At 43.5% G+C, this 27,121-nt stretch overlaps 1 protein-coding gene across 3 annotated transcripts in view; it reads left to right on the top strand.

The window, feature by feature from the left end:
* TANC2 (tetratricopeptide repeat, ankyrin repeat and coiled-coil containing 2) overlaps positions 1-27,121 on the top strand; it is a 355,778-nt gene that overhangs the window by 12,867 nt on the left and 315,790 nt on the right. Inside the window, exon 1 of one of the 3 annotated variants that reach the window (XM_069953550.1) lies at positions 13,547-13,567. The exons of the other annotated variants lie outside the window; for them this stretch is intronic. The gene's annotated coding sequence lies outside the window, so the exon portion shown is untranslated. Of the gene's footprint in view, positions 1-13,546; positions 13,568-27,121 lie in introns of those variants that run through there. 3 annotated transcript variants of the gene reach the window in all.

Genomic DNA, 27,121 nt, shown 5'->3' with positions numbered 1-27,121 from the left:
CAGGCTGCAGCATCATACATTACCTGTCAGGTCTTTTCCGCGCTGTCTTCATCCCCGAGTCCTGCGCGCTCTTTCAGTTTGGCCTGTCAGCTGACCGGCCATTCTGAAGATAGAGCGCGGGGGACCCGGGCAGGAAGACAGCGCGGAGAAGAAGACCTGACAGGTAATGTATGATGCTGCAAGGACATCGGTAACGGTGTCCTTGCAGCCCTCGCTCAACGATCATCGGGCTGTGGAATAGGCCCAGTAAACGAGCGGCGATCTAGCAGATCACCGCTCATTTACATCGTTGATCGGGCCCTCCTCGGCCCGTGGAATAGAACCCTTGGGTGGCATCCAATTTCTGCAGCCACTGGTAATCAAATGCCAGCGTTCCAGTTGCCAAACTCTTAACATTTTGACAGATCAGCTCAACACTACTGGTTATTGATTAGGACACAGTGAAAAATTAATAGTGTAATTTTTTTGTAGATCTTTTTGTGCTTTTTAGCTTTGGATTTAGTTTGAGGTATTGTGACACATTTGCCTCTGATTCGAGGGAAAGTGTTCCCACGCAGTTTTGTTATTTTTTGCCAAAATTATTTTCAATTTAGGTTCTATTGACTAAAAATCCACTTTGCTTTACACAGATCCCTATTTTACAGCTGCAATACTATACTGTGACTCCTTAATTTGATTCACTTCAATTCAGTCAGCCAGTCCTGAATGCTGGAAGAAAGGTGGCTGCTGTGGATGACACCTGTTCTTCTGCCCTATTAGGTCTTGATGATCTGATAGACAATTGAGCCCTCCTGGTATCTTCTTCCATAAGGCAGAACTAAAAACCACATTAAATCTGTCCCTTGAAAAATAACGGAAGTCCACCCAACCACAGAACTCTCTTCATTGCTTCAGCTTCCTATTTTTTTCTTTTTTTTTATATCTAATATATCTAATATAGATATATCTAATATAGATATCAAAAAACACAGGAAAAATCTAGCTTTAAAATCAATGTTTTTTTTTCTAGATGCATATATATTTAACTTTTTCATTTTTGTTAGGTTAAAGTCTGTGCTTAAAAAAAAAAAAAAAAAAAAAAGCGATAACTACAATTTTTAATGGACTAAAAAGTATTTAAACCCTTTATTCTCACGTTCTGTATTCTAAGGACGCTACAGTTGGGGAAGTCCTATAATGGAGTATTTTCCAGCCTGGCGTGATGTATCAATATCTGCTGGGAGAGGCGAAAGTGTTTGAATCTTACAGGGCTTACCCGTCTGTAGAATATGGAACGTGGGAATAAGCCCTAACTATGACTCTCATTTCTGAGATGTTTCTGCCCCATTATTGGAGTCGCCTGTGGTAAATTCAGCAGATTGGACAGGATTTGGAGAGACAAGCCCCTTTCTATATAAGGTCTCACAGTTGACAATATATATCAGAGCAACAACCAAGCCATGAAAAGGAAAGAATTGCCTGCAGAGCTCAGAGACATTACTGTGTGGAGGAGGCACTGATCTGGAGAAGGGGACAAAATATTTATTTTAGGGTAGTGTACATACAGGAGAATATCTATTAAAGAGGTTATCCAGCGCTACAAAAACATGGCCACTTTTCCCCCTACTGTTGTCTCCAGTTCAGGTGCAGATTGCAATTAAGCTCCATTTACTTCAATGGAACTGAGTTTCAAAACCCCACCCAATCTGGAGACAACAGTAGGGGAAAAATGGCCATGTTTTTGTAGCGCTGGATAACCCCTTTAATTCTTGTGCCAGAAAACTGGGTTTAAAAAGTCTCATTGTTTTTAATGTTTGCAATGTTTTGCAAAAAAAAATAAATAAATAAATAAATATATATATATATATATATATATATATTTATATATATATATATATATTTATATATATATATATATTAAATAATACGGCTATCTGTAGTAACCCTGCTTGGATAATCTCACCTTATTGTTCGTTGTCACGTGACTCCTTCACCGCTGTCAAGATCTCATTGCTGATTACATGGTGTACATTACACACTTGATCCATCCAGGTTTGTTCTTTACCCCTAAGGTAATTGTCGTGTACTTGAGTAGGCTTTTTCCCTGTTCGGCTCTATGCTTGAAGGTGTGTGCGCGCATACATCACATGATGTCTGCTCAAGTGTGTGATGAACACCTCACGTACTATGTTAATGGCTGCGCCTTTGGAGTTGTGTAGAGGGAGAGAAATAAGCTCATCTCTTTTTGATAAATATACATCATTGGCAGGGTACCCTCAGGTTTCTGTCAGGTATATCATTCCATGAATATGATAAAATAATATATACAAGAGTCAGATTAGAGCCATTCAGTGATGCTCAGAATAAGTGACATATCACTTATTGCATTATATTTCAAATGCATGCTTAACAAATGTAAACTACTGCACTTATTCCCATTAACAATAGTGGGGTGTGCACTGCATATGAACCCGGCCTAAGAGGATCACTGCTAGACATGTTACTGCTGAGATGAGTACTATGCACTCTGCTTGGATGAAGTAGGTGCCTGATTTAGGGGGCAGGCATCTCATACGTTGCAACCGGAAGGCGGTTTTTGCAACAGCTATCATGTGTTCCTTTCCCCACTATGTACAAAACAAAGGGCGACAGCGCTCCATAGCGAGGATCAGAAGGACAAGATGTGAAGGGGTATGGGGTGCACGGCAACCCTCACCTGGTGTGGTTGTGCCAGGGCCGTTTTAATACATTGGTGGGCCCGGTGCACAGCCCTCAAGAGTGACCCTTTCCCTTTCGGCACATTGTATAATGTACTGAATTTGCCCCCACACTGTATCAAGAGCCCCAATACATACAGTAGTTACCTTTATAACACTATTTCCACCATACAGTGCTTACATATTACATAAAAACTGCACTAAACAAAACAGAAAGACATCACCAATGATACCATTACATAATACCGCCACATCATGACCCCTAACACTACAACCCAGAGTCAGTCTGTCACCTTTTCTTTTTCTCTCCATCCAGCCTGGGCCACCTTGAAGTCTTCTCCTGGCTGTGAATCTTCTCTCCAGAATCTGCCAGACAAATATTTTAGGCTCCAACACATACAGTAGTTAGGTCCCTTGTACCCCTATACAGTAGTTACACCCCTCTGTACCCCTACATAGTTACACCCCTCTGTGCCTCCATAGTTTTAAGGTGTCCCTGTAGTATATAGACCCTCATGTGCTCCTCCAGTTATATACAGCCCTCCTGTGCGTTCCGCCATTAGTATATAGCCCCCCTGTGCACTCTCCCCAGTAGTATATAGCCCCCCCTGTGCTCTCCCACAATAGTATATAGCCCCCCCTGTGCTCTCCCACAATAGTATATAGCCCCCCTGTGCTCTCCCACAATAGTATATAGCCCCCCTGTGCTCTCCAATAGTATATAGCCCCCCTGTGCTCTCCCCAATAGTATATAGCCCCCCTGTGCTCTCCCCAATAGTATATAGCCCCCCTGTGCTCTCCCACAATAGTATATAGCCCCCTGTGCTCTCCCACAATAGTATATAGCCCCCCATGTGCTCTCCTTAATAGTATATAGCCCCCCTGTGCTCTCCCACAATAGTATATAGCCCCCCTGTGCTCTCCCCACAATAGTATATAGCCCCCCTGTGCTCTCCCCACAATAGTATATAGCCCCCCTGTGCTCTCCCCACAATAGTATATAGCCCCCCTGTGCTCTCCCCAATAGTATATAGCCCCCCTGTGCTCTCCCCCCAATAGTATATAGCCCCCCTGTGCTCTCCCCCAATAGTATATAGCCCCCCTGTGCTCTCCCCCCAATAGTATATAGCCCCCCTGTGCTCTCCCCCCAATAGTATATAGCCCCCCTGTGCTCTCCCCCCAATAGTATATAGCCCCCCTGTGCTCTCCCCCCAATAGTATATAGCCCCCCTGTGCTCTCCCCCCAATAGTATATAGCCCCCCTGTGCTCTCCCCCCAATAGTATATAGCCCCCCTGTGCTCTCCCCAATAGTATATAGCCCCCTGTGCTCTCCCCCAATAGTATATAGCTCTCCTGTGCTCCCCCATAGTATATAGCTCCCCTGTGCTCCCCCATAGTATATAGCCGCCCCCCCATAGTGTATAGCTCCCCTGTGCTCCCCCATAGTATATAGCCGCCCCCCATAGTATATAGCCCCCTGTGCTCCCCCATAGTATATAGCTCCCCTGTGCTCCCCATAGTATATAACCGCCCCCCCATAGTGTATAGCTCCCCTGTGCTCCCCCATAGTATATAGCCCCCTCCCATAGTATATAGCCCCCTGTGCTCCCCCATAGTATATAGCTCCCCTGTGCTCCCCCATAGTATATAGCCACCCCCCCATAGTGTATAGCTCCCCTGTGCTCCCTCATAGTATATAGCTGCCCCCCCCATAGTATATAGCCCCCTGTGCATATGCACTCCCCCTCCCATATAACATTGAAAAAAACAAACAGTTATCACCTAGGTCCACGCGTTCCTCTTGTCTTCCCTCCTGTGGCCGCACTTCCTGCGGTCACAAGAGGCTGCACTCCCCTTAACCCTCGCGACGACGAGGGTTAAGTGACGTCGGGCGCTAGAGGGAGAGTGCGGCCTCTTGTGACCGCAGGAAGTGCGGCCACAAGAGTGACTGACAGGAAGGGAGCCAATGGCTCTCTCTCTGTCAGTATCGCTGCTATCGCGGGGGCAGCGGCGGACAGGGGGGCCCTGCAGGGGGCACCATGGAGGGGTAAGTAGATTACCCATCCATGGCGCTCCCCCCTGACAGGCTGGTGGCCGGAGCCCTGTGCGACCGCATTGGTCGCACATAGCAACGGCCGCCCTGCTCGGGGGGGCCCCTTTAACCAGTGGGCCCGGTGCACATGCACCATGTGCCCTCTGGTTAGAGCGGCCCTGGGTTGTGCAAATGTGGAGGCACAACACTCTTAAACATATAGATCACGGACCGCAGCCACTCCCGATATCCAAAGGAACGAACGACAGAAACACCTCCAACACCAAAATACACGGATCCCCACTATGTGTCCTTCTGAAATGGGCAACCCTATAGACTTACATTACTTACATACTTGCGGTCGTCCAGGTCTGGCTCACTCTCCTGATTTGGTATGTGGTTGAGTTTTCAGAAAGTGACCAAAGTGTTTTTTTTTTCCAATGTGAGGTACTGTTTAAGTGGACTCTGCAATTTTGACTAGATTGACTGTCTGGGTTTGCCATGTGATTAGCATTACCAGTCTTCATTGCTGGTGTTTTTCATGTCATAACCAATGTGATTAAGCCTGGTATTGCAAATCACATGGCAAAGTCCAGACAGTCAAAATTTAGGCTCTAAATATATAATCAAAGAAACACAGCAAAATTATAGATTTGTAAACACAACCTTGCAGCACTCACAAAATCTATTAGGCTCTATAATGTAAACAGAAAAACGCAACAAAACGAAAACTGTGACTGTGGGAACACAGCTTAATGCTAGAATTTACCCTACTTGTATTTGTGATACTGGATTCAGAGTTGGATGAATAATATAAAGACAGCATACGGTATTATGTGGCATTGTGCATATATTACGCTGTTTTACCCTGTTATTGTAACTTTTACACAAAAAAGAGCAGTGTGAGGCTACGTCACATAAGACATGCTAAAAAAAAATCAGCACACAGCAGAAGTAGGCAGTGTGATCAGGGAAGTGTTATAACCCTGCATCTTAGCAGCAGACTGTCACATAACTCATGGTCCCATAGAGCTAGCAGGAGCATTGTATAAATTTCTGGTTCTGGTCACATTACCCTGCTGCACACATAAAACTTGTGGATGTAGTAGAGCTGGAATTTATCATGTGGTACTGTAGGAATAGCGTTAGTGTGTGTTTATATGGGTAAAAAAAAAAATCTATAGTGCTTCCTTAGGATGGGACAGACCACACTGATTTACATCAAACCTGTGCCAGTGCTATGGCATTATATGGTAATAAAACAATGAATATTTTTATGTGTATTTTTAATACATGTTTGACTAGAACAGCATGAAAATCAAAGAGAGACACACTACTCTTGTGTATTTTTAATTATTTATACATTGGCATATATTGTGGTGTTGGCACTATTGCGTTATATTTTATTATTGTACTATATGGGTTCGGCTGCACTAGGGTGGTTTGTTCAAGTGCCCTTTTGTGCATTGTCAATGGCCTTTTTTATGTAGTGAGTTTGGGTGAGTCCAGGGTTAGTTCTTACCCTCTTTTCCTGAATCCTTTGTGTACTTTCTTTTTCCACCACACCTTATGTTTAATTGCTTGCGGAATGGAATAACTCTTTGTGACTTCTCCATGTGCTGAACAAATTATTAATGAATAGATTTAATTTAGATGTGAAAGGAGTGGCTGGGTGTTGCTTTGTAAGCTTCTCAAGCAATAGATATCTTTCCTAACACATTTGTATTAGAGTTAAAAAAAAAATTTCGCATTCATATGCTGTACTGTAGTTGCTGGCTCTATCTTGCTCATTAAAGGGGTAGTGCGGAGCTAAGAAATTATTCACAGAATAACACACATTACAAAGTTAGACAACTTTGTAATGTATGTTATGTCTGTGAATTGCCCCCTTCCCTGTGTCCCCCCACCCCCGCACGTGTACCCGGAAGTGTGGTGCATTATACATACCTGTCACGTTCCAACCCCCGTCCCCGATCTTCTGTGCCACGACGTCATCTTCGGACGCTCTCCGATCATCCCGAGTGCCGGCCGCCCTCTGCCCCGTCATCAGATGCTCAGCCGCGATTGGCTGAGCATAACTGTGACGTCGTAGCACAGAACATCTGGGACGGGGGTCGGCACGTGACAGGTATGTATAATGCACCACACTTCCGGGTACATGTGCGGGGATGGGGGGAAACAGGGAAGGGGGCGATTCACAGACATAACATACATTACAAAGTTGTATAACTTTGTAATGTGTGTTATTCTGTAAATAATTTCTTAGCGCCGCACTACCCCTTTAACAGAGTTAAAAAAATGTTTTACAATTGTGAGCTTGCCTTTCAAAATGCTCTCAAACCAAGACATCGATCGGCTGAAGAGGCGATCATTGGCTGACCATTGTCTTTTAGCAATCACTGTGTAATAGTGATGGGCGGCCAATGGCCGATGACAGTGTAAAGTAAAATAATAAAGATTATATTTACATGTCCAGGCTCCTCTGGTGTCCTGCTCCCTCTTCCCTGCTCACCTATAGCTAAACTTCTAAAGCAGTCTCTGAAGTGACAGACTGCTCAGCCAGTCACTGGCCACGGCGCTGTCCTTTCAAGACCAGTGATCAGCTGAGCGGTCTGTCCCTACACAGGGCCTTGAAGGGGTTATCCAGCACTACAAAAACATGGCCACTTTCTTCCAGAGACACCACCACTCTTGTCTCTGACTTGGGCTGGGTTTTGCTGCTCAGTTCCATTGAAATGAATGGCGCTTAGTTGCAATCCGCACCTGAACTGGAGACAAGAGTTTTTTTAGCACTGGGCATCAGTGATGAGTGGGGGAAAGGGAACAGAACACCAGGGAGCGTGAACAGGTAAGTATAATGTTTATTACTTTCTATGTGAAACAAGGGCTGCATGGACATTGCTAATGCTGCGTTTATACGGACCGATTATCGTGCGCATTAACACGATAACAATAGAATTCGAACGATAATCGTACGTGTGAACGATCAAACGACGAGCAAGAAATTGTTCATTTTGATCAAGTTCTCAAATCGTCGTTGATCGTTCGCAAAAAATTTGCAGATCGTTCCGTGTGAACAGTCGTTCGGCGATTTAACCAATGTGTGAGATAGGCTTTAAGCGATCGTAAAACGAATTTCCGTACGATATATCGTACCGTCTAAACGCTGATCGTTATGAAAAAAAAGACGTTACTCCGACATCGTTAATCGTACGATAGGGCGAATTATCGTTCCTTGTAAACCAGGGGCGTAGCTAGGGGTTCAGCCTAGGGGGGGCGAGTGAGTCTTGAGTGGGCCCCCAACCAACCTTACCCATAGGGAACCTCAGCAGGTGACAAGGCTTTCTGAAAAATAAAGGGAATATTCTTCTACATTACTCATAGTGGATAAGGATAAAGAGCAGTGTAAGAGGCTTCTGTACATTTCACATATAGAACCACAAAAAAATTTAAAGTGCTTAAGAGAAAAATATAGCTGCTTTCTTCCACAGACAGCACCACTCTTGTCCTCAGTTTGTGTGTGGTATTCGACTGAAGTGAATAGTGCCAAGCTGTGTTACCACACACAACCTAAGAGCAGGGGTGGCGCTGTTTTGGAAGAAAGCAACTATGTTTTTTTTTTCTTAATTCTGGAGAACCAGATTATCTTTGCCTAAAATAATAGTGGTATAGATAATGTTTTTAGACATTAAGGCTATGTTAACACTGTGTATGAGTCCGGCCGCATTTCGTACGCTGCGGCTGAAACTACGGGCGTGGGAAAAATCAACATGCGCCGGATGTGTACGAACCGCGAACATACGCCCGTAGTACAGTTATGCTTCCCTAGATTGTTTCGAAGCGATCTGAAACAGGTCATTTACTTGGAAATCTTCGCCCAGCCCAATAAAACACACAGAACCTTTTGGATCGAAAAATCAAGTTCAATTTGACTGAAATAAGTACTCCGTACGGGGCCGCATTGAAATCCACGGCCGTGAGTTGGAACATTTCCGTCCTCAAACAATGGTCTTGTTCATTTTTCACAGCGCTGTATACAATCCGGCCGTAAGCTCATACGTAGTGTGCACTGTGCGGGCGTATATCGTATACATTCAAGCGAACGCATCAACCTCAAAACTACGTGCAGAAACATACGCAGTGTGAACATAGCCTCAAAGGGGTGAGCTGGTTGTGATCATACATGTACAATCCAAGATATGTGATGAGCTGCTAGATATCCATTTCCTATCTATCTATCTATCTATCTATCTATCTATCTATCTATCTATCTATCTATCACATTACAGGAGGAGATATAAGAGGACAATGATGACATGTCCTTCATGCACCAGCATCTTCTCAGCCCCGCCCCCTCATGACATCACCACAGGTCCTTCATCCACAAGAATCCTCTCCAGTTCTTTGCCCCGCCCCCTTATGACGTCGCCACAGGTCCTTCCTCATCGCTCTGCAGGCTGTCTGCAAAAGAAATAGCTTTTGCAGACAGCATTAAGCCTCTGAGACTTCAGTGGGCCCCTGCTAGTGTGGGCCCAGGAGCCACTGCCCCCCCTGCACCCCCCAAATTTCGCTTATGGTGTAAACGTAGCATAACAATGCTTTGTGCAGCCCTTACTGCTTAATAATGGAGCCGTTTAATACGCTCTGTAAGCGATTTGCTAGATCCTCGCTTACTATGTTAATTGGCCCTTACAAGCTCCGAGGGGCACATTCCTTAAGGGAGTAGTTCGGCAGATTATAAAATCCATCAGTAGGCAAGGGCAGGGGGGAAATTGATTACAAGTATTAACTTACCTCTGTCCGTGCCAACGGTGAACTGCGGGACCCCTGCCAGGCTCCGGGATCTCCAGCGCTGGTGGACTGGCCGCTCAGCTAGTCATCACAACTTGGGGGAAAATGTCTTCCAGTGGGCACAGGGAGAGGTAACTTTTTATCAATTTCCCCCCCATACCAGCTGCCGGATTTTATAATCCGCCGGACTTTTCTTTTTAAATGATGTAGAATGACATAAATCCATGTGACGAATTCATTTCTGATATCAGCGTGTCAGAGGTTGTCATGAGTTTATATTCCCAGACTCTCCTTTCCCTCTGGCACTTGAAATGTCCCTTTTAATATCAATACTTACATATTTGTGACGTTGTGTTCTGGGCTGCAGAAATCTTGTGCAACAGGTAGATCTGTCCTCCTAACTTTTTATTGTGTGCCGATGAGAGTTCATTCTTGTCCTGAGTCTCAGCCATGAAAGTATTGATATTAAAGGGATATTTCAAGTGCCAGAGAGTCTGGGAATGTAAACTCATGACAACCTTTGAGATCAGGGGTGAATATGTCACATGGAGTTATATCATTCTACATAACTTAAAGCGTAACTGTCATTTCAGGGTCATTTTTCTGAAAACAATAAATATCAATAGTACAAGCGATTTTAAGAAACTCTGTAATAGGTTTTATGTACTAAAAGAGTTTCCTTCTGTAGTGAAAAAGCAATCTCCCAGCCTCCCCCCTCACATCAAATGAAGCAGGATTTCTGTCTCCATTATGTGGCAATGGAGAGGGGAGGGGCTGTTAGGAGTGACTGAGCACGGAGGATTTCTGCACAGCACAACACCCTGCAATCTTCTCTCAGTAAGTTCATAGATAAGCACTGACCTTTCTGACACCTGAATTTAGCGTTTTAGGTGCCCAGACAGTCTACAAACAGCTGACCTTCATGTCACCTCTTCCGGCTCCCTCAGCCCCTCCCCCCTTCATAGGCTTACAATGGAGAGAGCAGAACCCGTCTTCACTGGCTTCTCTGTAATGAAGACGTGTTTGCCTGATAATGCACAGATAAGAAGTCAGGGGGGGAGGCTGGGAAATTGCTTCTTGAGTACAGAAGGAGGCTTTTTTGGCTGATGAAACCTATTACAGAGTTTCTTAAAATCGCTTATACTACTGATTTCTGCAATAAAAAAAACATGACAGTTACTCTTTAAATAATGTGCCCCTCAGAGCCTGTAAGGCCATCAAAACCGTAGACCTATCAGGACAATAAAACTTTCACACTCCTTAAAGGGGTATTCCAACTAAAAACTAACTTGTCCCCAAAGGATAGGGGGCAACTAAGAAATTGTGGAGGGTCCAACCCTCGTACCCTTTGACGATCTCCATATCGACCCCCGGCTGCTTTGTATTGAATAGAGCTGCAGGTATGACCCGCTTCTTATTTATTCTCTATAGAGCCGCTGGAAAGAGCAGAGTGCTGTACTGAGCTCTCTCTGGCGGCTCCATAGAAAAAGAATAGAGCCATGGGTCACGTGCCATACCCGCAGCTCTATTCAATCTCTGGCACTTTCTGGCACCAGTTGATTTTTTTTTTTGTTAACTACCTCTTTAACTTGGCAAAGTTTGGACACCCCATTGAGAATGAATGAAGTGGTGATTGAGCATTCATGCTGCCATTCCATTTATTTAAAGAGTACCTGCCACAGGAAGAAAAACTTAAAGTATCAACAGAACTCTGATTCCAAAAGTGAATTATTTTTGTAATTCTCAGATTAATAATGTTTCAAGAACAAGAGGACACAGTGAGAGCTTAGTCGGGGGAAAGATCAGAAGCAACATGAAAAAATATTACTGAAAGAGTAGTAGATGCTTGGAATAGACTTCCAGCAGATGTAGTAGGTACATCTACAATAACAGAATTTATACCTGCCTAGGATAAACATATATCCATCCTTAGATAATAAGAAGGGACATACTAAAAGGGCAGACTAGATGGACCAGGTGGTCTTTTTCTGCTGACAATCTTCTATGTTTTAAAATCATGCTCGGATCGGTTGAATCAAATCCACTATATTTGCATTTTAATAGATATCCAACATAATAACAAAATGGACGTTTCGGTCCCCACAACCTTTTTTAAGTGGTCTTTTTTGGGATATATCATCATATGGACAACCAGAAAAGCTCTGATTCTGAATCCAAGACACTGTGCTGCAGTTAAAAATGAAGGTTGTTACATGTAGTCTACCCAAGACACTGTATCAATTGGGATACCAAGAAAAGTAACTAGCTAGATAAACATATGTCTCCCATAGTTGCAGATTATTGTATACATATAAACTATAATAATCCAAATGTAACCCATTTGGCCACAGGCCATCTAATATGTGAATCCACCTAGTCTCCTCCTATTTAAGTAAATGTTCCTAGTCCCTGCCTTTTTACAGGATCAGTACACAGTCAGTAAGTTTAAGGCATACTGACTCACCACATGTCCGTATTCCACGAAGTGCTTTACAATCAGTAAATCCATCATCCTTTGACATATAGTGCTCTTATATTTATTAATCTTTATTTTAACCTCCGTCATCAATCCATAAGGACATTAGATCGTATCTCTAACAAATTTTGAATAACTCGTAAATTTTTGTTTATTCGTGTACCTTTTACCAGAATGAGGAAGAACAAATGTGTTTTTCTTAATTAAACTGTTGCAAATGCAATCGTGCAGACATGGACAGTTCCAGTTTTGTGGGGATATAAGTACTGTGTTGCTGGGATTATGGGTAACATTGGCCTCATATAACAAAAATGTCATCTATATACCTCCACTAGCTCCGAATGTGTGTATTGATTGTGAGAACGAACGGGGAGAGGACCATGCTGTTCTCCTGCCTCTGTGCTACGTGATGAGTTGGAGTTGTAATGCAAGTCTTTTAGCCAGACTCTCTTCACTGGCACAGAGCGCACTTAGAATGCTGATAGTGGTGTAAGTGGTCACATTTGACCACATGGCCTTACCTTTATGTTGCATATAGCAGTTGTCCTCCATAGCGAGCCCCGAGTATCTGATTCTTCTGAACCCGAATGGTTGGAGAAGTTGGATGCGGCCCTAACAAGTCGTTAAAAACATAGATACAAGCCTATCCATGAAAATAAAGTCCAACACCTTGAATGGACTAAAAACGTCACAACTTTCTTTATTTCAGACGGGATCATACAGAGGAACTACTTCTACTTCATTCAAGGTGCTGGCCTTTATCTTCTGCTGTTCTGATCCTGTACCAGGTTTTTCATGCCCAGTTTGGAGAGCAGGAACCAGTGAGCTGACCGACAAGGGTTTGATGTGTACAAGCCTATCCATATTTCATTCCTGCAGGAGATGTCCACTCATTGCCATGATAGACCTTTTGCTGACTTTTCTCATTGAAGAACAAACAGTAAATAAAAGTAGTTAGAATATGTTAGTTGCAGTTATTTTCATAATTGTAAAGGCCATCGTCTGATGGGTGTCTACTATTGTCGTCATGAACGTTCATTGCTTCTGCCCTATTTGATATGGTGTATGGGGTTATTTGTCATAAGTTGCATTCTTTCTATGTGAGCGTCACAGTGAAATTAGAGGTATTCTGAAAGGACCTTCACTATTTGCAGTATGAAAAAGCAATACGCGCAAATGCTGTTAAATGCAAACTCTTATATTATCATCCAGCTCAGACAACCGCACTCTTCGTCTTAGTTGTGAGCCTCCAGCTGTTTTTTCTATAATCGAATTGTAGAAAATCTCAAGTCTTAGCGTGCCGTCCAGTCCACTACTATGTCTGCATAAATATTAGCCGGTTACTCCGGCACCAGCACAGAACTGAGGCACAATGTCTCTGTAAGGGATCATTTCATACACAGCCATAGGTTTGAGAACTGGTTCCTTCTAACTTTGTTTTTGTTTCTTCCTTCTTAATTTGATTCCAGCAGAGAAGAAGAATCCTATTCTTTCTGCAGAAACCTAGATCACATCACATTTTTGCATCCTGTTGAAGCATCCTAAAATAGAATATCTTGAATAGACACAAGGTAAAAGTTTGAATATGTGGTGATCCAGGTTTTGAGACTCTTGTAGATTGCTAGCACAAATGGAGAGGAGCAACAGCAGGCAGACAAAGCCATTGATGGAGATTGGACTCCCATAGATGTAGACTTTTGACATGATAAATATATATTATATAAATATATATAAAAGTGGAGAAGAGAGTAGAAGAGTGGTGGTCTTGGTGCCAAACCCTTAGTGCACGAACCTCTGTTTTCCACTGAAGGATCACCTGACATGGGCTCCACATATGTAGTAGGAAAAAGCATAATTGCTCTGCGTTTCAAGGAGTTAATTTGAGAGGTCCAGTGATGCATCCAGTGTAGCCATACCCACAAAAGGATAACCTAATTGTACTACAGGTATAGAAAATGTACATTGCTCAAAAATACTCGCTTCAGTCCAGTGCAAAGGAGTTAAAGGAGAAGTTTGGCAAGTTATGATGATGTCACGAGTCGGGGGAGAATGCCTGACCTGGCTGATGGATTGCCCATCAGCCAATCAGTGACTGCAGCGGTGTCCCACCCCACTCAGTGACTGGCTAAGCGAGGCATCCGTCAACACTGTCATGACTTGGAAGAGTTGAGAGCTGGAGAATGCCAATGCCAATGGGTGCCCTGGAGTGGGATGTGGTACAGTGCGGGCATGGGGAGCAGTAAATATGCATTCTTCATTATGTCCCCCCCCCTGCCCTAATTGAATTTTTTTTGCCCCACTGGACTTATCCTTTAAAGGGGTTATCGAGTGCTACAAAAACGTGGCCACTTTCTTTCAGAGACAACATGACTCTTGTCTCCAGTTCAGGTGCGGTTTGCAATTAAGCTTCATTTACTTGAATAGAACTGAGCAGCAAAACCCCGCCCAAGCTGGAGACAAGAGTGGGGCTGTCTCTGGAAGAAAGGGGCCATGTTTTTGTAGCGCTGGATAACCCCTTTAAGGCCTATCTACATGGGCTGATTATCAGAGCATTGCTAGAAAAGCTCCTTCAACCGATAGTCAGCCCATGTAAAAGTGCCAGCGATCAGCCGAGGAGCGGGAGAACGCCTGCTTGTCAGCTGATCACATCAGCTGAACATATCCCTGTGTAAATGGGATTTTGGCCGATAGCAATTCATTTAAATGGCTGCACAATTAATTGTGCCTTCTAAAAACACTAGAAACGAGTGCCAGTGCGTCCTTGCATGGCTCCATATCGTGCGGCGTAAAAGGACCCTAAGTTGTAATTAAAGTGCCAGACCTCTGAATAGTATTGTACATTGTTGTGGGATGGCATGCATGACCTTCATTGTGAGCAGCTATTTAGAAAGAGAATGTTGTCCAATATAGAAGGGACCAGGTAGATTGGATTTTATGTCATAAGCTGTATGATGTTTGGCTGTACTCTATGCTCACCTGAAATTCACCCTGCTGAATTTACATAAGGCAGGGAGGGGGAAGAGACCACCCATGGATTTGCAGTCTCCTGCCAGTCTGTTGCGGGCCCATCTGTTACTTTGTTCTCAGATACACAGAAAGCGACCTGCCGCAGTATCCGTGATTAATGCTAGGCAGCACTCTGTGTTGCTCACACTTCTCCCTCCTGTACTCATTACTTGCATTACATCACCCGGTTATTCCGTGCGCTGCTGCATATGTATTTCTATGAAATCAGACAAGGTGCTGCTGGAGTCGGTCTCTATGAAGCAATCAGACTGCACTTTTGTTAATTATCCCGCTTTATGGGCTTATGGCTGATTGGTGTATTCTGTGTTTCTCTTCTAATGATAATGGTTCATTGCTCAGAATGTGTTCCTCTGGAGAAAATGAAGTGTGTATTTAAAGGTGTACCAGTTTTACATGGAGATCCGTATTAGTAAAGACCTTTCACCCCCATCACATCAGTATACTGTACAAGGGGGAAAAAGTTGATCAGAAACAACAGTTGTGCTACTCTGTGAACTACTGTATGAAAAAGAAGTAAAAAAAAACAAAACCCTAATTGCAGATGAATTTTTGCTTGAAACAGCAATGTCTATACAGATGGCTGTGCCTGGTACAGAATCCTTGCTCCATTCACTTGAGTGGACTTCACTGCAGTGTTGGTTACTGCAGTGAGGGGTCTGGGCCACAGCAGAATACGCCCTGAACCTTAGTTCTGCAGATTGGTGGTGCTCCAGGGGTTTAATCCTAAAAACTTCCTAAAATTTTAACACCAAGCCAGCTTTTTCTGGCTATTGTAGGGGTCAAAGAGGTAGAACTCCTGCTGGTAATGCATTGATTGCTTTCCTGGCAAGTGTTTATTATCTTAAGGCCCTATTACACGAAGCGATTATCGGCCGTATTTGGCTTATTATCGGCTGTAACGGGTGATAATCGCTTCATGTAATTAAAGGCAACAGTCAGCCGTCATGAACAATGCTGATCATTTGTCTTTCAACATGTTTAAAGACAAATGATGGAGATAGCAATGACCTGCTGCCGTCACTCTGTGTAAAAGGAGTGGCGGCAGCAGACCACCACTATACCCTATGGGCTCCCCAGGCGATCTAAAGATCATCCTGGGAGCCCCCCCAGCTCCCCGTGCCCCCCCCCCCTATGCTTACCCGCGCACTGTCGGTGTGTAATAGCGCCGGCAGTGAATGGGGAAGGAGGAGCAAGCGAGCTCTGACCTGACAGGTCACTCGCTTGCTCCCCAAAATCACCCCAAGTAATAGGGGATTTAGGGCCATACTACATCGCCTGCCTACCAAGCCCATTACACTTCTCGATGATCATTAGCAATCTCTGCTGATGAAAATCTATGTGTAAAATAATAAACATTATACTTACCTCCCCAAGTTCCCCTGTTCTCCTTCCTTTTCGGAGTGATCCCTACTTACCGCAGCCGCTGCTGGCACTTCTGAAGTCCCTGAAAACACAGGCCTCTCAGTCAATCACTTGCTGAGACAGAACAGAGCCGCGCTAGTGATTGGCTGAGCAGCCGGCCAATTCAGAGACTGCCTCAGAAGCTTCATTAGTGGCTGCAGGCATGGGGGAAAAGCCAGCTGGACACCAGGAGAGTGTGGACAGGCAAGTATAATCTAAATACTTTACCTGTCACCAGCCATCGGCAACGCTATTACAAATGATAATTTGTAACCGCGTTGAACGACTATGATGAGCCGAGTCGTTTCCTTCCCTGATTGTTGTCTTTATTACATGAAGTGATATCTGTCTGATTGGGCAGGTAATCATAATGTAATAAGGTCCTTACCCTTAGGGTATTTAAAGGAAGTTTTCACCAAGATTATAAATTATCCCCTATGTACAGGATGGAGAATAACTAGTTTATTGGTGGTGATCTGACCGCAGAGACTACCACCATTCAATGAAAGTCTGTTCCCCTAGTATGTGGAGTGTCAATGTGCAAGCTTCTTTAACTTTCTATAGGACAGAACCATGAACATAGGTAGGTCGGTGCTTTGCAGTGTTCGCAGGTCCCACAGAGACTGAATAGAGCACCTGTGTAGTGTACGTTCTGCTGGCTGATGGTTGAGCTCCTGTGCTTACAAGTTCATAAGAATAGCCACCACAGCAGGTGTCTCCCCCTAGATTTCTTTAAGTTAGCAGAGCTAAAAGATAGTGTGTAGCTGCTTTTTTCATATGTGGCGTCCATCATAGGTATATGCGGAGTTAGGAGTGGGGGGCAGGGGTTATTCTCCTAACAGTATACCTCTGATGGACACTGAGATGTGCAGTGTAGGGGCGTAGCTCAGATTCATGGGACCCTATAGCAAAAACCTGTACAGGGCCCCCCTCCCCTGCCAAGAGCCAGAATTCTGAAGTGACTAGCAGAGTAGAGAGCCAATGGCTGCTTGCTCTGTCAGTCCACTGTATTTAACTATAAGGGCCCATTAGGAGCCCTTATGGTTAAATATATAGGTGCAGGAGCAGGCTACCTTCTACTTAACCCCTTATGTACTGCAGTGTGTAAGTGACCCAAAGTTCTCTTACATGCTGCAACACAAAAAAAGTTAAAAAGGTAGTCAAGGAGATCTCTGCTTTACTGCTCGTGCACTGATAACCCCTGACCTCTGCATGAAGCTCCAACTGCAGCAGCTGGAGAACAGAGGTCAAGGGTTACCAGAGCAGTAAAGCAGAGATCTTTGTCCTTTGCTTATTAACCCTTTTTTGTGTTGCAGCATGTAAGTGAACACTGGGTCATTTACACACAGCAGTACATAAGGGGTTAAGCAGAAGGACACAGGAGACTCTTATCTTCCCTTAGCATCCCCAAGCCCCTCTCCTGCACAGGCCCCGTAGGAGCTTCCTACCCTGCCACTGGTGCCGTGTGAAGAGAACGTTACAGTTGAGGGTGCTTGAATGGACTGAAAGAAACTGATGGTAGAGTTTCGCTATTGGCTTCTATATAATCTGGTCCTGATCATGTAAATGTATGGCACTGGGACACATTGTGCGAATATGATTTTTTAAAATATCCTGTTTACCAGTGTAGAACAGTTGGTCATCTGTGGCTTTTCTCCAATAAAACATACACTCTGTTAGTAGTGAGTGTTTTTGGTGCAGTAGTTTTCACCCACACTGTGTTATGTCTTTTTAGCGTACTGTGTTAATTATGTTTAACAAACACCACGTTTAGTTTTATGACTGTTCAGAAATGTTGTAGTTGAAGTTTTCAGTTTCAGTCATAAAATTCCATTACTCTGACCATGAACCAGCGCACGTCCTTGTTCAGCCTTTACATGGGAGTTTGCGGCTTGACATGAATCCTTTGTAAAACATTCTTAAAGTCTGCAATTACTGACATTCCTGCATGCAGATGTTTGTCAGGAGACAAGGTGAATTGGAGCCAGGAGCAGCCACTCTCTTCTAATATCCCACTTTCTTTGCCAAACATTGATCTGCAAATTAATATCTGTGTTGACTTCAAAGGGCTTCTGTAGTGATTAAAAATGTTATGTGGCTGAGGTTGATGTAAAAATTATAAATGTACTCACCTACCCCCATTCTGGTACTCCTGGTCCCTGATCATTACCAATAATTCTTGGTAGCAGGCAATGCATAGTTCCTGTTCAGCCAATTGCTGTAGACAGCAGTGACCTGCCTCATCCAGTGATTAGCTGTGGGGCCACTTCTTAAGGTCCTATTCCACCGGACGAGCAGGACCCGATCAACGACGTAAACGAGCGCCGATCTGCTAGATCGGCGCTCGTTTACTGGGCCTATTCCACGGCCCCGATGATTGTGAAACAAGGGCTGCAGGGAAATCTTTACCGATGTCCTTGCAGCCCTTGTTTCATACATTACCTGTCCGGGCTGCAGGTCTTCTTCTCCCGGCCCCGCGCCGCAGCATCAGCTTCGGAGCGGGGCTGTCTGAACTGACAGAACGCTCAGCCAATCAATGGCCGCGGCGGTTCCAGCCAGTGATTGGCTAAGCGGTCTGTCAGTTCAGACAGCCCCGCTCCGAAGCCGATGCTGCGGCGTAGGGCCGGAAGAAGAAGACCTGCAGCCCGGACAGATAATGTATGGTCCTGCTGAAATCGTCGGTCCCCGCCGCGCACTGCTATTCCACGTAGCGATGCGCCGGTGGCGAACGACTATTTTAGGTCTGGAATGAACGATCAGCCGATGACATGATCATCGGCTGATCGTTCTCTATTCCACGGAGCGAAAACCGTCTGAATCGGGCCGAATGGGGCCGATTATCGCTCCTGTGGAATAGGCTCCCACAGTTGATCACACATCACCAGAGATTGGGAGAATCGGCTTGAGGACTAAAGCCCATATTCCACAGGGCGATGCAAAGGAGCAAATGAGCGCTGTTAAGCCCATAGAGGATAGTGGCGGTCTTAGCTGTCTTAAATATATGGCTTTTCCCATAAGTTTACCCTTCTGCATTCTCCTTATCTAATTTTCAGTTAGTCTCTACCTAATGGCTTAGGAACATCTGCTATACTGTCTTCTATACGCTACACACACACACAAAAGATAAGATCTTGCTCCTCTGTAGCTCTAAAGCACACCCTTAGGGCCCTATTCCACCGGACAATTATCGTTTGCATAATCGTTAACGATAAACGATCTCAAACGACCGCTATTGCGAAAGACCTGAAAATGTTCACTCATTTCCATGGATCGATAATCGTTACTTATGATCGTAATTGCGATCGTTGCTATTTATTCGCTATTGCAGTGACCTGCCTCATCCAGTGATTAGCTGTGGGGCCACTTCTTAAGGTCCTATTCCACCGGACGAGCAGGACCCGATCAACGACGTAAACGAGCGCCGAACGACGTCTTATTCAATGTGAACTATTTGCGAACATTTTGCGAACAAGCAACGATAAAAATAGGTCCAGGTCTTATAAAGCGATTTCTCGTTTGGTTGTTAATCGTTAACTGCATTTCAACCAAACGATTATCGTTTAGGTTCGAATCTAAACAATAATCGTCCGGTGGAATAGGGCCCTTAGACAGAGCAGCAACACGGAGGACATTATAGAGCAGTACTGAGCAGTATTATCTGTGACTCAATCATTAAGGTGACAGAACACTTTTCCAAACATTCAGCCCCTGTGTCTGTACATTTGTACAGCTTCAGTTTTACGTTAAGTATTTTGACAGATTAGGGCCCATTTAAACCAACTAACTTACTGACTATGTTTGGATCCTGCAACTTCCTGCGACTCGATAGCATATTGTGTTGCACTTTTGCATCTTAGTACAAACACGTATATGTTTGTCTTTGTATATGTTGGTTTTTTCATTTAGACAGGCTGCCGATGTGCCCCAGAAGGCACAATCATGATGTGAATGCAAGTATTATGCTGTTCATTTCATCATCATCAGCCTTTCCCTTTTGTATTGCTCCCATGCTGCCTTGTCATCACCTCCCCCAGGTTACCAAGCCTATAATACATTCTTTACATCCCTTTCACCTTATCACTATAGTTTTCTGCCATGTCATCATAATTTGCACAAAGTCAAAAATAAACATGTGTCTTTGGCTGTTCAAAAAGTTTGGAGGTATGCCATGTGTACAGCGTCTGGTCACGGTGATCTAGAACATTGTTATGCTTTATATCTTTTATATGACCTCATGGTTTTGCAGTCCTATCTCCCTGCTACTTCTCCGTCTTGTTGCTAAAGACTCCATTATCACATAAAATGAAAACAAGAAGACGCTCTTGTTGGTGTCACTCCTAATTCAGTCATCTGCCCAGCGGCTCCTGTTTGATGCGCGGATTATGGGGTGACAGATGGGCAGTTTGTTGAATCATGTTTATGAGGTACAAATATAAACAGTGATTAAGTGCTGAGAATCAGCGGCATTAATCTGTCAAAGCCCGTCCTCCGACTTCTCATAAATGGTCGATTTGCTTGTAAATGCAATATTTTCCCATCAGGTATACCAGATTCTCTCCACTACTTTGCCCTTTATGCAATCAGCTGTAAATCACTGTCTGTTTTTGGTACTTGCCCAACTTTCTGACTTCTCTGCTGCCCCGACTGTCTGTTTAGACTCTATCTATAAGCATATTGTATCTTTTTATAACAATGAACTATGTCTTCTAGGCAGCTACTCCCCCCTGAATTGAGTTTGTAAATTAATTTCAGTGCCTGAGGCTCTGGGACATAGGGAACTGTCTTGTCCTTCCTGTCTCAGACTTGATGTCTGTCACTGCCTTTACACTCCTTGGTTCTCAAGACGTCTGTATATATGTCTAAAAATAATTGGAATGTGGTGGAACCGTAAATCTATATGTTGGATGTCTCGAAGCAAAATTGATGTACTTTGGCTTCTGGTAGTATTTACCATAGAACATAATTTTTTTTTGTTCCCATGATGGCCGGGGACCGCACTCGTCATTCAAGAGCTGCCGCGATCTCCAGATAGCTTACCTCAATAATAAGAATTTCCTGGGTGTGAACCGTAATGAAATTTGAAGATCACAGATGTTCAGAGAGACTTTGATATAATGCTCGATAATCTTGAAAATAAATAAATAAATATGTAAGTAGAACTATGGCTCCCATGAGCTACCTTTTGTGAGGAACTTTAAAGCCCATTTGTTATTAGACAGGTTCACTTTAATCAAAGATACCCAGGGCGAGCAGAACACCATCTGCTCACTTTCTTGGTGCAAATAGTTTACAGCCCCCTGAACTACGACTTGTAAACCTACTAAAAGTGGTGCCCATGTGAACATAGACAAAACATCTGCTCACTTTGATATAAAACGACTTTCAAATATGCATTGTAATTTATAGGATTTTGTCATATATTATATAGTTGGTGCAGTATTGGTAGCCACCCGCGAGCCCTGATTCCTAAAGAGGGACCAATGGCCCATCTGCTGCATAGGCGCCAGTATTATAAATTTACAGGTTAGGTGGAAGAAGGCCTTATAATTTTGAAGTTATGCTTCGGACCCTTTTAGTCTGTTGCTTTCTCCCTTCTGCTGAAATCCTACGTTTGATCTAAAAACATATTTAAAGAAGATGTATCTCCAGGATGTGAAGCTGCCCTTACATAACCTTCCTTTTATTTTCTTACTAGAAGGTAGAAGTAGTTTCATGACTTTGGCTTGGTATGATCTTCTGTGAGATGGGATGTGAAGTAAATATATAGGTCGGTTTTATTTATAAGTGTGTAAGCAGTCCCTGGACCTGGATGGAAAGCAGAAATAGAAAGTGTGAACCCTAGCGCTCGGCCCTCCTACTATTCCTGCTCACTTGCCAGCCTGATCCTAGGTGGTCAGCGACAACTGGGTGACGGTCCCTACGCTGGGTAAGTGAAACGTAGAGCAAGACAGACAAACACAATAAAGAATAGTCGGGCAGATACAAGTCAAACTGGAGATAGCAGAACAGTACACAAACAACATCAGACAAAAACAGGTCAGAAGGACAGGCAAAGATGCTAGAATACCAAGAAACCCAATACAAATGCTAGAAGCTTTGAAAGACTATGGTATGGGCTTGAGATGCTAAAAGTCCTGATCCAGGGTGTGACCAGCCCTCTGTCATCCAGACCACACAGAACACAAACTGACAGGGACGGGAGATAAGTGGAGAAGGCAACTGGCCCCATTCACACGTCCGTGTCAGTTTTTACTGTCAAGAAATCCTATTCAGGAGGCCTCAAATGGCATCAGGAAAGTATCAGGATTTCCTGACAGTAGTCTGTTTTTAATCTTCAGGAAACCATCAGGAAACGCTGCTGTGGTCCAGGGAGGGGGGGTGTTAACTGAACTCCGGGGGGCTGGATTTAGAGATCGGGCCGTGCAGCTCAGGTCAGTGGGGGTGGGGGGTGGTGATGTCGGCGCTGAAGGTCCGGGGGGTGTCGCTGCTGAGATCCAGGGGTGGGGGGGAGAGGAGGCAGCAGGAGGCCGGGTGAGTGAAACTCCGGACGCTTTCCTGATGTGCAACAGGAAAGCACCTGGTATTTCAAGGCTCCCGCAGACTTGTATAGGGGCTTCCGGGCTGGAATTCCGGACTAAAAAGGACCGGTTCTAAAAAATCCGGTTTTATTTTACGGAACAGACACCCTTCAGGAAAAATCTAGAAGGGTGTCCGTGACTAATGCAAGTCTATGGGTCCGGAATTTCCTGATAAGAAATCCGGATGGTTTTTCCGGATGTGTGAAGGGGGCCTATGGCAAGCAATGTCCAAGAGCACAGGTGAACTTGAGATGCCAAAAGTCCTGATCCAGGGTGTGATTAGACCAGCCCTCTGTCATCCAGACCACACAGAACACAAACTGCCAGGGAAGGGAGATAAGTGGAGAAGGCAACTGTCCATCACTACTTAGTCTAAACCATCTGCAGCCTGGCTAGGGCTAGCAGAAGAAACCAGACAGGGGTAGTGGAACCTGTCAATCATCACACAGCAAGTGTCGATATAAGACCTTCTTGGGCATACTTTGGAAAAAGTACCGCACTGAGGTCTGAACAGGCACGAACGTAACAAATTGTCTACAAAATGGACCAAAGTTGAGAATTAATAATGACCATTAGATATGCTATACCATTAGTCAATATCATATCACTACATGTTGAACATAGAGATTGGTGATTACCATCTGAATTGATCTGAAGGCCCTATTCATATCACATTTTTTGTGTACAGTGCTGATATGCCAGAACCAAGCTAGATTTTCTAAAGCCCTGTTCATATCATATTATTATTGTATACTTATAATATGACATGAATAGGCTTTAGAAGATCTAGCTTGGTTCTGGTTTGTGCTTTGTAGTACTGTATTCTTTCTGTATTTCTATAGACACACCTATATGCATACAGGCCATATTAACATGAATGATACTTTTTTTGTTTTCTTACTAGTCATTGTTACAGAGAACCTCCAGGTTGTGTTATGTTCCGGTCCCGGAGAGGTCTGCCTCATTCCCCCATGCTTGCACATCAGATAAAGACACTAAGTGTAATTAATTTGCTCGGCGGGTGGTAACCTTTAGACCGACCACTGTCCGTGAAGTGAAAACTGCGCAGTGGGAAAGGGCATTGATGGTACAAAGGAGTGTAGAGTTAGCAGGCATGCTGGAAATAAATGTCACATTTATAAAACATGAGCCTTAGATTATTTCTTATTAACCTTGTGTTTGCTAGTACATCATATCCCATGTAGATTTAAAAATAAACTCATATATATGCAAAATTTTGAAATACATATAGAAGCCCTGTATCATCTTTATTTGTTGGTATAACATTCATTGTAGCTGCTATGGGCCCAACTACCAGGAAGGCCCATCTGAACTCATAAGATACTGAAATTAAAATTGAATGTGGCCCATGGTAAGGCCACAAGGATACCCCTGCTGTTAACCATACTGGTTTATTCCTGGGTTGTAACATCATGTGTTCATTATATCTGTATGTGGCATCATTATACAGTATGGTTTTTATCCCCATGCTGTGATTTTACATTGAATATAGTGAACCTGTGTGGTGTTCCTGTGCTATGCTTTTTATGTATCATTTCTGTACTGTCACATGTCTGTGCATTATTTTCATTTTAGCGACATTACGTGGATTTATCTATCGAACTATTGTGATATTACTGTGCACTTTATTCCTGTTGTATGATATGTGTTGTGGTATGTTATCTCTGTATGGATACATCACTGTAATATTTTAACATTACTGAGGACATTATTACAGTATTATGACCTCACTCTTTACATTATCTCTGTACAGTGACATCACTGTTTGTATTGTAGAGAGCATCATAAAGACTTGTAGGAATTCTGAGAAGAAGAATATGCGGATTAGCTTTCTGATTCCACTTTTTAGAAACAGCTTTCTTTTAAGTTAGTGTTTCACTCCAACTAGGAGTCTTAGAACATGGCTGGGTATATATTTCAAGCCAAAAATATCTCCAGAAAAAAGATTACCCAGCTTTAGACAGCTGTTTCAGGGAAATTGCCCCTCGTCAGAACAGAGCAGGGTGCTAGATGGCTGCAGAGAAGCCTATTATTACGGGGCCAAAGGGGTTATATTTGTCCTTGGCGTCATATATTCCATATATATACAATTTCTAGTCCATTCATGCTCCACTTAGTATTTTGGGAAGAAGAATATGCTAAACTTATTTTTGATGCTACCTCAAGTTAATGTCTGACTCCGATTAGAAGTCTTAGGACATAACTGGGATGTCTGACTTGACATACATTGCCAGTCATGCAGTCATGTCCTAAGGCTTCTTATCAAAGTCTGACACTGACTTGAAGGGGACGCTATCTCCAAAAAGTGGTATCAGAGAGCTGCTTTTCATATCCTTTTTCCCAATACTGACCATAAAAAGAAGATATGTCAGCATCTGGCCATATGCAAAAGTTCACAATGGTTTAAAGAACAGATCACATATTGCACTTCTGTGTAATACAGATAAGCTCCCTGATATAGATAAGGGAAGTGGGTAATGCTAAGGTTCTTACAAAGTGGAACTATCGACTTTTGATACATTCTGAGCGCAGCCTTAACATGGATAACGCCATAGGGTGTATCCATGTTTTCTAGGCGGTCCTCGGGATGTATCTACCTTCTCTACTGTATCCCTCATCTCTACTTCCTGATATACTGCTATTAAAGGAGAAGTCCGGTGAAATATTTTTTTAAAATATTGTATTGCCCCCCAAAAGTTATACAAATCACCAATATACACTTATTACAGGAAATGCACATAAAGTGCTCTTTCCCTGCACTTACTACTGCATCAAGGCTTCACTTCCTGGATAAAATGGTGATGTCACGACCAGCTTAAACTCCCAGAGCTGGCTGTGCAGTGGCTGCTGGAGACGCAGAGACATGGGGCGCTGGAGGGACACTGAGCATCCCTCTGCCATCAGCCTCTCCAGCAGCCACAGCCCGCACAGCTCTGGGACATCACCATTTAATCCAGGAAGTGACATCACCATTTTATCCAGGAAGTGAAGCCTTGATGCAGTAGTAAGTGCAGGGAAAAAAAGCACTTTACGTTTATATTGGTGATTTGTATAACTTTTGGGGGGCAATACAATACTTTATTTTTAAAGGAGAAGTTTGGCAAAATATTTTATTAAAGTGGGGCTTCAGATTTGCTGTGAGGCTCCATGGTTACTTGAGATACCCCGCCTTTCATGTATTAGATATTTAATTCGTGCTTCGGATTTTATTCCAGTGTTACTTCCATATGTTAGCCACTCCATAGTTGGCTGTGCACATTGACCATTTGGGCATTGATTGTGTCTGGCACTACATGTAGCCTAGCTCCTTTTAGGGTGTACATACATGGGTAGAAATCACACTTGATATTTAGTGACAGAAAAATAATTTCCATTTATGTATTTAATTGAAAATGTGTAGATGTGTTGCGCTTGAAATGGATTTGAATAGTATTTGGCCTTCAACTAAATATTTCAGCAAGTTTTTTTATTAAAAGAAATGTTCTCAGCAATTATTCGGAAAGTCTTCTGTGCAGAGGCTGTCAAAGACGTTCTAGAATATTTCAGAGTGTAACAATAAAACTCCAAACCCTGAAAATATAAATGTTCTTCACACTCATTGGGGGGAAAACCCACCCAGATATACACAAAAATGCCATTTATGCATTGATTTCACCTTTGCAAGAAAGTATTTCAGCACATGTTGTCATTAACGTCTTGAATGTACTTATTTAAATATAACCTTTGCTGCAAGATATAAATGTGCTAACATAGTGTTATGTGTTTTGCGGAATAACCATACAGATAGATAGATATTGGAACTTTTAGGGAAGAATGAGGTTAGTTTATACTGCTTATACTGCCTTGTGCTGAACAATGCCACAGGCAGAGGAGCAAACAAGAAATGAAAATCACAGCTGATTCTAAATTTCTGCTCTGTAGCAGCTCTGGATGGGGAAATGGCAGGAGGACTGTGATGAAGAGCTAAGGGAAGGCAATACCTTCTGGGAATTGTAGTACTGGGCTATTGCTCAAACTGGGACCCACAAAACAAAAGTTTTAGTGGTTTCAGTATTGAGGCAGACAGGTAAGCAGTGCTATCTGCTTCTGAAGCATTTT

This window comes from Dendropsophus ebraccatus, chromosome 14, assembly GCF_027789765.1.
Source record: "Dendropsophus ebraccatus isolate aDenEbr1 chromosome 14, aDenEbr1.pat, whole genome shotgun sequence".
NCBI classification, from domain to species: domain Eukaryota; kingdom Metazoa; phylum Chordata; class Amphibia; order Anura; family Hylidae; genus Dendropsophus; species Dendropsophus ebraccatus.
This window is presented reverse-complemented; position numbering and strand designations above follow the sequence as displayed.